This window comes from Bubalus bubalis, chromosome 14 (assembly GCF_019923935.1).
Source record: "Bubalus bubalis isolate 160015118507 breed Murrah chromosome 14, NDDB_SH_1, whole genome shotgun sequence".
Classification (NCBI taxonomy): domain Eukaryota; kingdom Metazoa; phylum Chordata; class Mammalia; order Artiodactyla; family Bovidae; genus Bubalus; species Bubalus bubalis.
Window position 1 is genome coordinate 3,810,083 of NC_059170.1, and position 9,625 is coordinate 3,819,707.

Sequence of the window (9,625 nt, forward strand, 5' to 3'; positions counted from 1 at the left end):
GACCATTTTACAAACATCATTTGCCAGGATGAGGTTGAATGTAAAAAAGTGAGTCAAAATCAAGAAGACTTAGAGGAAAATGCTAAGTAAATAATTGTGTGATTCACAGATAAGTCAAGGAGGGTGCTTAAAGGCCTCAGTTTTGGAAACACTAGGAAAGCTATGACAAACCGACACAGTGTATTAAAAGCAGAGACATCACTTTGGCAACAAAAATCCACATAGTCACAGCTATGGTTTTTCCAGTAGTCATGTATGGATGTGAGAGCTGGACCTTCAAGAAGGCTGAGCGCCAAAGAATTGATGCTTTCGAATTGTGGTGCTGGAGAAGACTCTTGAGAGTCCCTTGGACTGCAAGGAGATCAAACCAGTCCATCCTAAAGGAAGTCAACCCTGAATACTCACTGGGAGGACTGATGCTGAAGCTGAAACTCCAATACTTTGTCCACCTGATGCGAAGAGACAACTCACTGGAAAAGACCCTGATGCTGGGAAAGATCGAAGGCAGGAGGAGAAGGGGACGACACAGGATGAGATGGTTGGAAGGCATCATCGACTCAACAGACCTGAACCTGAGCGAACGTCAGGCGATAGGACAGGGAAGACTGGCGTGCTCCATGGGGTTGAGAAGAGTCAGACACGACTTAGTGACTGAACAACAACTGGCAGCAGCTGGTCTTGTTTAAACCCTTTCTTACACACACGAGGAAACCGAGGCCTGCCCCGCCACTGCCAGGCCCACTTCTTTCCAGGTGGCCCCATCCCCACGGAGGGGACAGAGCCGGGCACAGTTCCCCAGTGACCTGTGTGTCCTGGCGGGTGACGGCCACAATTGCAGGCTTGAGATCATTCCAGTCCAGCAGACTCGAGAGTGGAACCTGCCAGGGGCTTCGGGAAAGTTGTCCTTCATCTTAAAAAGGGATGCGCTCAGAAACTTCCCTGATGGTCCAGTAGTTGACACTCTGTGCTTCCACTGCAGGGAGTGCAGCTTCCATCCCTGGTCCAGGAGTTAAGATCCCACGTGCCGTGTGGGGCAACTAAGCCCACGCATCGCAACTGGAGAGAAGCCAGCACCGGGCGACAGGGATCCTGAGGGCGGCCACTAAGTGCTGTGCAGCACAAAATAAATAAACTTTAAAAATCAAGAAAAGAGCTAAAAATAGGCGGATCTGGTACACGAAGAGGGCTCAGTAAAGAGCTGTAGAATGGCTGGACTCTTGTGTGGCTGTGCCTCCACGTGTGTATACCCAACCTTTGTATACTGTGTGGAGATATGTAATTGGAGAAGGTGATTTGAAGGAAAATTTATCATTTGACCATAGGCTGTCACCTGCCAAGAAGTCACATTCAGACTGGAGCAGAGGAAGGCACAGCACCCAGAGATGCTGAAATGGAGACAGATGCAGCCCCTTGGATGTTGCGATGCCGCTCTTAGGGTTGGGTAAGTCTGTTTTACTACGTTAACACTAATTAGCAGAGGCAACATTATGGAGATTTCATGCAAGGAAGAAGGATATGTATGTCTGTGTGATTCTATGAGAATGCTGGCCCTGCAGTTGTACCGTAGATTGCTCTCATCTTCCCAGCAAGATTGTCCTTCCCTTACCACCCTGCCTCCTTCAGGACACTTTGTCTGCACTCCATAGGATCCTGCAGATCAAGGTGCCTTAATATGTATTCCACCCTGCACCTGCCCAAGGATCAGCCAATCAGAGATCTCTATTCCACTCTGGCTACCAACACTGCCTCTTTGATTGGTTCAGAGATGAATAAGGGATCACACTGAGCCAATCAGAACCCTCCCTGGGACTCCTATGCCAGAGTTATCATGGAGAATACTTTTAAACTTAAGGAAAATTTCCCAAATCGAGTGCCTTTGTTGTTGTTGTTTAGTCGCTAACCTATATCCAACTCTTTTGCGACCCCATGGATTATAAGCCCACCAGGCTCCTCTGTCCATGGGATATCCCAGGCAAGAATACTGGAGTGGGTTGCCATTTCCTCTTCCAGGGGATCTTCCTGACCCAGAGATCAAACTCCTTAAAGGTAATAAATAACATAAGTTAATTTATCCATTAAAAGAAGTCTAATAGAAAATACACCAAACTCGTAATAGTGCCTTTCTCTGAGGCGTGTTGTAGACTTTCACTTTTATATCATATATTCATACCATATTTGAATTTTCAAGTGATGAAAATAATTTATTTTGAATTTAAAAAGTAAATAAATCCCATAAAATACAACCAAATTCTGAAATTTGTCTCCTATATTGGCAGGCAGATTCTTTACCACTGAGCCACCAGGGAAACCCCCAAGTGCCTTTAGAACCTTGTTAGTCTTGTTAGCCTCCAACTCTAAGCCAGGGAGAATCAATCTACTTAATCGCATCACCCTGAAGGCAAAACAGATTTCTGTCCCTCCCTCAATGCTTTGTGGCCCATCCTCACAGTGTTGATCCACAGATATCAGATATTAGACTTTGGGAGGGAAAGGGGTTGGCAGTTATAAGGGAAAGGAAGTATTGGCCTCCTTCCTTTATTTAGAGTGTTCTTTAAAAAACAAACAAACAAAACCTGGTTGCTTATTGGTATCAACAAAGACAAGGTTTCAGTTCGGATGCTGAGTTCCTGGCAGCAGCGGGTCTGGGTCATTCTCTGTGCTTTTGTCTATGTCTGTTGCGCAGCAAGTCGGTGCCAGTCGTGACGAGCACTGGGGTAAGGCAGCAGGCACACTGCCGAGGCTTTCAACCCGCAGAGCGGCAGAGGTTGCAGTTCTGCTCTGCTTCCTCATTAGGCATAAAAACTGTTTTCTAAATCCACCTACCAAGAGCCCCAGGCCAGCCCCGCCTGAGTGGCTTCACAGCCAGCCCCATCCTCTTCCTCAGGGTACAGGAGATTCTGATAATTCCTCGGATTTGTCCTCTAATCATGTTACCTGTTCATTCAACTCGATGGGATTTGACATTTCAGAATTTGGTTTTACTTTATGGGATTTATTTATTTTTTTAATTCAAAATAAATTCTTTTCATCACTTGAAAATTCAAATATGGTATGAATATATGGTATTAAAGTGAAAGTCTACAACATGTCTCAGAGAAAGGCACTATTACGAGTTTGGTGTATTTTCCATTAGACTTCTTGTAATGGATAAATTAACACGTTATTTATTACCTTTTAAGGGAATTATTCTCTTCTTACTATTTTTCCACCAGCTTTTTTCTCTAAACAATACATTATAGAACAGTGCATTCAAGACGTGTGCTGCTCAGTACAGTACCGTGAGCCTCATGTGGGTGCCGTTGTTCAGTCACTGAATCATGTCCAACTCTTGGCGACCCCGTGGACTGCAGCACACCAGGCTTTCCTGTCCTTCACTATCTGCCGGAGTCAGTGATGCTATCTAACCGTCTCATCCTCTGCCACCCTCTTCTCCTTTTGCCCTCAATCTTTCCCAGCATCAGGGTCTTCTCCAATGAGTCAGTTCTTCGCATCAGATTGCCAAAGTATTGGAGCTTCAGCTTCAGCATCAGTCCTTCCAATGAATATTCAGGGTTGATTTCCTTTAGGATTGACTGGTTTGATCTCTTTGCAGTCCAAGGGACTCTCAAGAGTCTTCTCCAGCACCCCAGTTCAAAAACATCAATTCTTTAGTGCTCAGTCTTTCTTGATGGTCCAACTCTCACATCCATACCTTATGTGAGTATTCAAGCTTAAATAAATACATAATTAAATAAAATTAAACCTTCAGTTCTTCAGTTACAATTGCCACATTTCAAGTGCTATGTGTGTTGAGTGGCTACTATACAGGGCAGACATAGAACATTTTTATCATCACAGAAAGTTAGCGCTGCTCTAGATAACTTTCTGTCTTCCTCTATAGACTTTCTACTTCATTCTTTTTTTTAACCTCATCATTTTTCTTTGCATGAATATACATCAATGTATTTCATTTCTACTAATGGACATTGAGCTTGTTTCCAGTTTTTCACAGTTGCAGCAATGCTGCAAAATATATCTCCATACATAAAACAAGCCTCATTTGCGCCCTGACTCTGCAGAAATCTCAGAAGTGAAAATGCTCCGTCAAAAGTTATAAAACTTAAAAAAAGTTATACAACTTGATTCAAAGTTTCAGTTTTTAAAATAAAACCTTTGTTCTCCAGGAGCTGAGACTGAGAATAGATATTACTGTTGATTGATCAGACAATTAATCAATAGGAATATCTATTCTCAGTCTGTATAGGGCTTCCCTTGTGGCTCAGCTGATAAAGAATCCGCCTGCAATGCAGTAGACCTGGGTTCGATCCCTGGGTTGGGAAGATTCCCTGGAGAAGGGAAAGGCTACCCACTCCAGTATTCTGGCCTGGAGAATTCCATGGAAAAAGAGTCAGACACGACTGAGCGGCTTGCACTGCCCTGCACCGCATGTCCGTATAGGGTAGCAGAAAGGAGAAGTGTCCGTAGCTTTGGGTGAGTTTACTGTCCACAAATTATAGCAGTACAGTTGTGAAGTTGCATCTTAAGTGGAAATTTGGTTTGGAAGCCAGTATGAAAGTAAAAAACACATATGGTCATAAAACTACCCTGAAAAAAAATCCCTTAATTTGTAAATAAAATGCAGTCTGCATTTGCATGCCGTACCATATAAGTCTGATATAGCCTGTCATTCATTCTCTATGGTAGGAAGCACTGAATGTTTCAAGGGTGAAAAGCCAGATAAAGAAATGGTCACGGAACTTCCCTGGTGGTCCAGGGGTTAAGAATCCACCTTGAAATTCAGGGGACGTGGGTTCAGTCCCTGGTCGGGGAACTAAGAGTCCACATGTCAGAGCAACTCAGCCCGGCTCGGAGACTGCTGGGGCCCGCACACACCCCAGAGGGTCCTCATGCTGCGACAGAAGATCCCACGTGCTGACTAAGGGCTGACGCATCCGAATAAGTAAATAAATGTGTTTTTAGAAAAAAAGAAGTGGCCCCACTTTAGTTATCAAATTTTCCAACTATTCCATTCCTACCTGAAATGGGTAGGTTGAAAGTCCCAAACTCTTTTCCAGGCAGAATGGTCCATGACACCCAAAAACATTCTGGCTGGACAATATCCATTTAGTGACTGCCTGTAAGAAACAAACACTGCACCATAAAAGCCAGACATCTAAGGAAAACAAATAGCCGTCATTCATGAAATGTTGTATATGCATCCAGTATTATAACACAATGCTTCTCAAGCCACTCACTATTTGAGGATATTCAAATAGACTGTGTATATACAGATTTCCACTTCTGGTCATGATGGGTAACACACTAGATCTACCCTCATTTATTATATAATTAAAAAACAAAACTGCACTGAATATTCAGTCTACCTTTTCAGACACTGGACGATAGGAAAAGATCATGACAAGTTGTCTGAGAAGAAGGAAACACACCCGTGAGCCTCGTGGTTGCTGGATTTTGCCCACAGGCAGTCAGCAGTGCAGAACATTCCTCCAAAGAAGACACGGGTGGCCATCAGGCACGTGGAAAGATGCTCCGCATTGCTGGTTAAGAGAAATGCAAATCAAAGATACTCAGAAGGGCCTTCATCAAAGAGTCTACGAATAATAAATGTTGGAAGGAGTATGAAAGAAAGGGAACCCTCCTACACTGTGGGTGGGAATGTAAACTGGTGCAGCTGCCATGGAGAACAGAATGGAGGTTCCTTAAAAAAACTAAAAATAGGACTTCCCTGGTGGTCCAGGGGTTAAGAATCCACCTGCCGATGCAGGGGACGTGGGTTCAATACCTGGTGGGGGAACTAAGCCAAACAGTACAGCCCCACCTCCCACCCCCGCCAAAAAAAAGTGATGATAAATGGTACATTTCAAAATGAAAACAGGGTCAATCCACCAAATGACATAATGCTAAATCTATATATTCTTAGTAACACAGAACTGAAAGTAAAATACAAGTACATAGTGTGGAACTCAAGACAAAAATATCAATTGTTTGACATACGGACTGGGAGTTTGTGAGATAAATGTCTATAAATTTAAGTGCTGGATCAAAGCAGATATTGATTAAAAGTGTGATGGATACTGCCTGTCAATGGGAGAGGGTGGAGTAAAGTCACAGTTGCTATTAACAATAACCTAATAACAGCCAAGATTGTTTTGAGTACCTACCGCAGGCCAGGCAGTTCTCACTTATTAACTTTTTACTCTCAGGGAGGCACTCTGCTTCTCTCCCATTTTCTGGAAGACTTCCAGGGTAGAGGATTATGAAAAGGACTGTGAACGTAGGGAGGGCAGATAAGCAAGCCATGCTCATCACAAATGCTGGAAATCTTCATTAATGCGCATGTTTAATTTTTCCTGCGTTCCTGGGTAGCTAAAAATGGAGAAGACAGTAGCCATTTCATCTTCATGACTTTTTTCACTCTTATTTTGCTCTAGGCTGGAAGCTAGAAGGCTGGAAGCTGCCTTCCAACACAGTTTTCTTAACGGACATTGAAAACATGAATTTCAAAGTTTTCACACATAATCTTCTTTGGATTGTTTCTCAACCATTTAGCCAGAGTAAAGTGCTTCACCGAAATTGAACACCACGCTCCTCTCCTTCCCAGATTTTCACCTCAGTACCCCTACCCTGCCCCCACCCAGCTTAACATGCTTCCTTCTATTGTGAAAAGAAAATTCCATGAATGCAGAAGCAAGAGACTCATGAATTTTCCTTTTTTCCCTCCTCAAGGTGCTTACCTAAGATGAGCTTTGTGATTGGAATGCAAAGGGGCATCAAACGGACTCCGAATCGCATTAGAGAAGATAAGCAGTTATCAGATGGTTTGACTGATTGGGTGGTTAGTATTTTCCTGAGGAAGCCTCTTTCAATATCGCCTTCCAAGGGGCTTAACAAACTAGCTCTAGCCTCCTAAAGTCATGGTTGCTAACTTTTGCTTTTGGCACACTATTTATTTTTTTTTCTGATCCAGGTTTTGATTTTACAAATTTTACAAAAGGGCTGGAGAATCTCCCAATGTTTTTGCCCAAGAAGGCAACCTCCAGATCACTGAATGTTATCCACTGTAATCACGGGATCATCTCTCTCTTTTCTAAAATGGAAGATGTGCGACAAAGTAAGTTTCTTTTAGGATTTTCTTTCAAGATGCCACCTTTCATTTCTAAAAGTAAAATTCCAAGCTGAATTGAGAGCCAGCGGCAATGCCTCCTAATGTGAAAATTCTCATGGATTAAAAAAAAAAAGAGAGAGATCCTCAACTGCTCCCAAAACATACTAATCATTTTTAATCAACCTGATTTTTTTTTTTCCCTTTCTGACTAAAGACATTCTCAGCATTTGGAAAAACCCATTCACCAACAAGTTGTAACAGTCATTATAATCATAAAGATGACAAGGATTTTAAAAGCCAGATGCTAACCTGGTGACAAAGAGCTTAACAGGACTCGTGGGCCAAGAAGCCCAGGGAGATTTTGAGTCTGCAGTGAGTGATTTGAAGGGAAATCCTGACTCCAATTATAAAGCAAAGACAAAATCCTCTCAGTCCTTTCAAACCATCCAACTTCTCTGACCAAATTGTATTGTTTCTCCTCCCCACAGCCTCCCCCCTCCAGCATTTCCATAAACAATATAACCATCGGACCAAACCCCTCGGTCAGCAAATAAAGGCAAAGAGCTAAGTAAATTTGCTTCCCAGAAATTATTTTTGTGAGGTCATGGAGTTAAGCATTAAAAGCGTACTACTGCAAATGGAAGTATTCAGTAACTGTATGATTTGTGCTGCGGAACTGACAGAAGACCCAGACTCTCTCCTGCTTTCGTACCCACAGAAATAACTGACCACGGGGGTCTTTGTTCCCTAAATTCATCTAAGAGGAATCTTTCACATGAACGCCCCTGCATTCCTGTTAATCCCCTCCCGCACTCTGCTTCCCAAAGAAAACCCATTTGGTCATTTGGTCTGAGTCTCCACCTGCAAATTATCAGGATAATTATGATCGGGGGCGGGTGGGGGGAAGAAAAAGAAAATAGAAGCAAGCAAGAAAAAAAGGGGAAAAAAAATCCACCAAGATATTTAGTATCCAGAGAAGGGATGAGCAAACTTTTTCTGTAAAGCGACAGAAAGTGAATGTTTGTAGCTTTGTGATTTTTAGTTTCTGCATGAGACTGCCCACCGATGTATGTGAAATGAAAACAGCCACAGACACTACTTAATTACATGATAGTGTCAGCCGGGCTCCAATAAACGTGTGGACACCGAAATTGGAATCTCTATAATTTTTACATGTCACAAAAGTAGTATTATTTTGGTTGTTTCTCTACCATCTCAAAATGTAAAAAGCAGTCTCACCTCATGGGCAGATTTGGCCCGGGGACTGTAGTTTACAGACCCTTGATCTAGAACAATCTGGCCTTGGAAACCACTTCTGGTCTGAATGATGTGGATCAGTTTTGACGGGTCTTGCTACTTTCACTGGAGAAGGAAGTGGCACCCCACTCCAGTACTCTTGCCTGGAAAATCCCATGGATGGAAGAGCCTGGTCGGCTACCGTCCGTGGGGTCGCAGAGTCAGACAGCTACTGCTACACGCAAATGTATACATTTGACAATACAGCTGGAGGGTGATTTCTGGATTTAATATCCTATTCAAAGATGTAGGGAGGAATTCCAGGAATTTAAGCCAGGAAACTAGACTTCATGCCACATATATCCAAAAGTACTCACCAGGCTTTTAATTACAAATTAAACCATCCAAATCCTAGGACACTTAGCATTCTGGTCAAACAGAAAACTGTCACCTAAGTGCCTTCCTGTAAGCCGTGTGCCTCAACCTCAGCACTCATGGCGTTTGGGCCAGGTGGCCCTTGCTGAGGGGCCACTCCCAGCACTGTAGGCTTCTATGCCCACTAGATGCTGGGTGCATCTCCCAAGTCGTGACCACCTGAAACATCCCCAGATACTGCCAGACACCCCCAGGGGGACAGTCAGCCTCTGCGGAGAATCACTGATCTACATCAGCTCTGCCAGCAGACCTTTCTGATGGTGGAATTATTCTCTATCTGGACCGTCTCCTAACTGTGAGACAGTTGTCCGTGCTGAGAACTTAAAATTTGCTGGTGTGCCAGAGGAGCTGAGTTTTAAATTTATTTAAGTTTCATCACTTTGAAGTTAAATTTAAGTAGCTAAGTGTGGCTAGTAGCGATTGTATTAGATGTGCTATTCTAACTGACCATCTCTGCCCCAGCCCCAGCATAGAATGGGAGCTCAGGCCCTGACTTTCATTCCCTTACTCTGTTAGTACGCATTTATTGAGTATCCGCTGCGGGTCTGGCACTGTGCTGAGGATACAAGATGAACAAGAGGAATGCAGTCCCTGTCCGGATCGAGAGTTCAGTCTAGTGATGAGGAGAGAGAAATATAACTTAACAGAGAGTAATTGAAACTTATGATCAGGGCTCTCTGCAATAGAAAAGGCAGGTTGGGGGAGGCCGTCTTTTAGATCACGTGTTCTAGAGATAGCTCTCCAAGTGATATTTAAATTAAAATGGCCGGGATTTCCCCAACAGTCCAGTGGTTAAGAAAACAGCATCCAATGCCGGAGGCACGAGTTCGATCCTTGATCAGGGAACTA

General features: G+C 43.4%; 2 long non-coding RNA genes across 5 annotated transcripts; one reads left to right on the plus strand and one right to left on the minus strand.

Moving 5' to 3' along the window:
• Positions 1 to 466: 466 nt before the first annotated feature.
• On the minus strand, positions 467 to 8,271 carry LOC123329116. 4 transcript variants are annotated; one of them, XR_006544274.2, is made up of 5 exons: positions 6,735 to 6,970; positions 6,162 to 6,366; positions 5,364 to 5,537; positions 5,016 to 5,114; positions 467 to 1,109 (listed from the first exon to the last, which is right to left on the minus strand). It is a non-coding gene; the product is annotated as an uncharacterized LOC123329116 (long non-coding RNA). The 4 variants fall into 4 exon arrangements; XR_006639922.1 differs by lacking the exon at positions 467 to 1,109 and adding an exon at positions 3,653 to 3,709; XR_006544275.2 differs by lacking the exons at positions 467 to 1,109; positions 5,016 to 5,114; positions 6,735 to 6,970 and adding an exon at positions 7,415 to 8,271 and having other exon boundaries at positions 5,176 to 5,537.
• Positions 6,720 to 7,743, plus strand: LOC123329117. Its single transcript, XR_006544276.1, has 2 exons — positions 6,720 to 6,835; positions 6,968 to 7,743. It is a non-coding gene; the product is annotated as an uncharacterized LOC123329117 (long non-coding RNA).
• Positions 8,272 to 9,625: the final 1,354 nt, after the last annotated feature.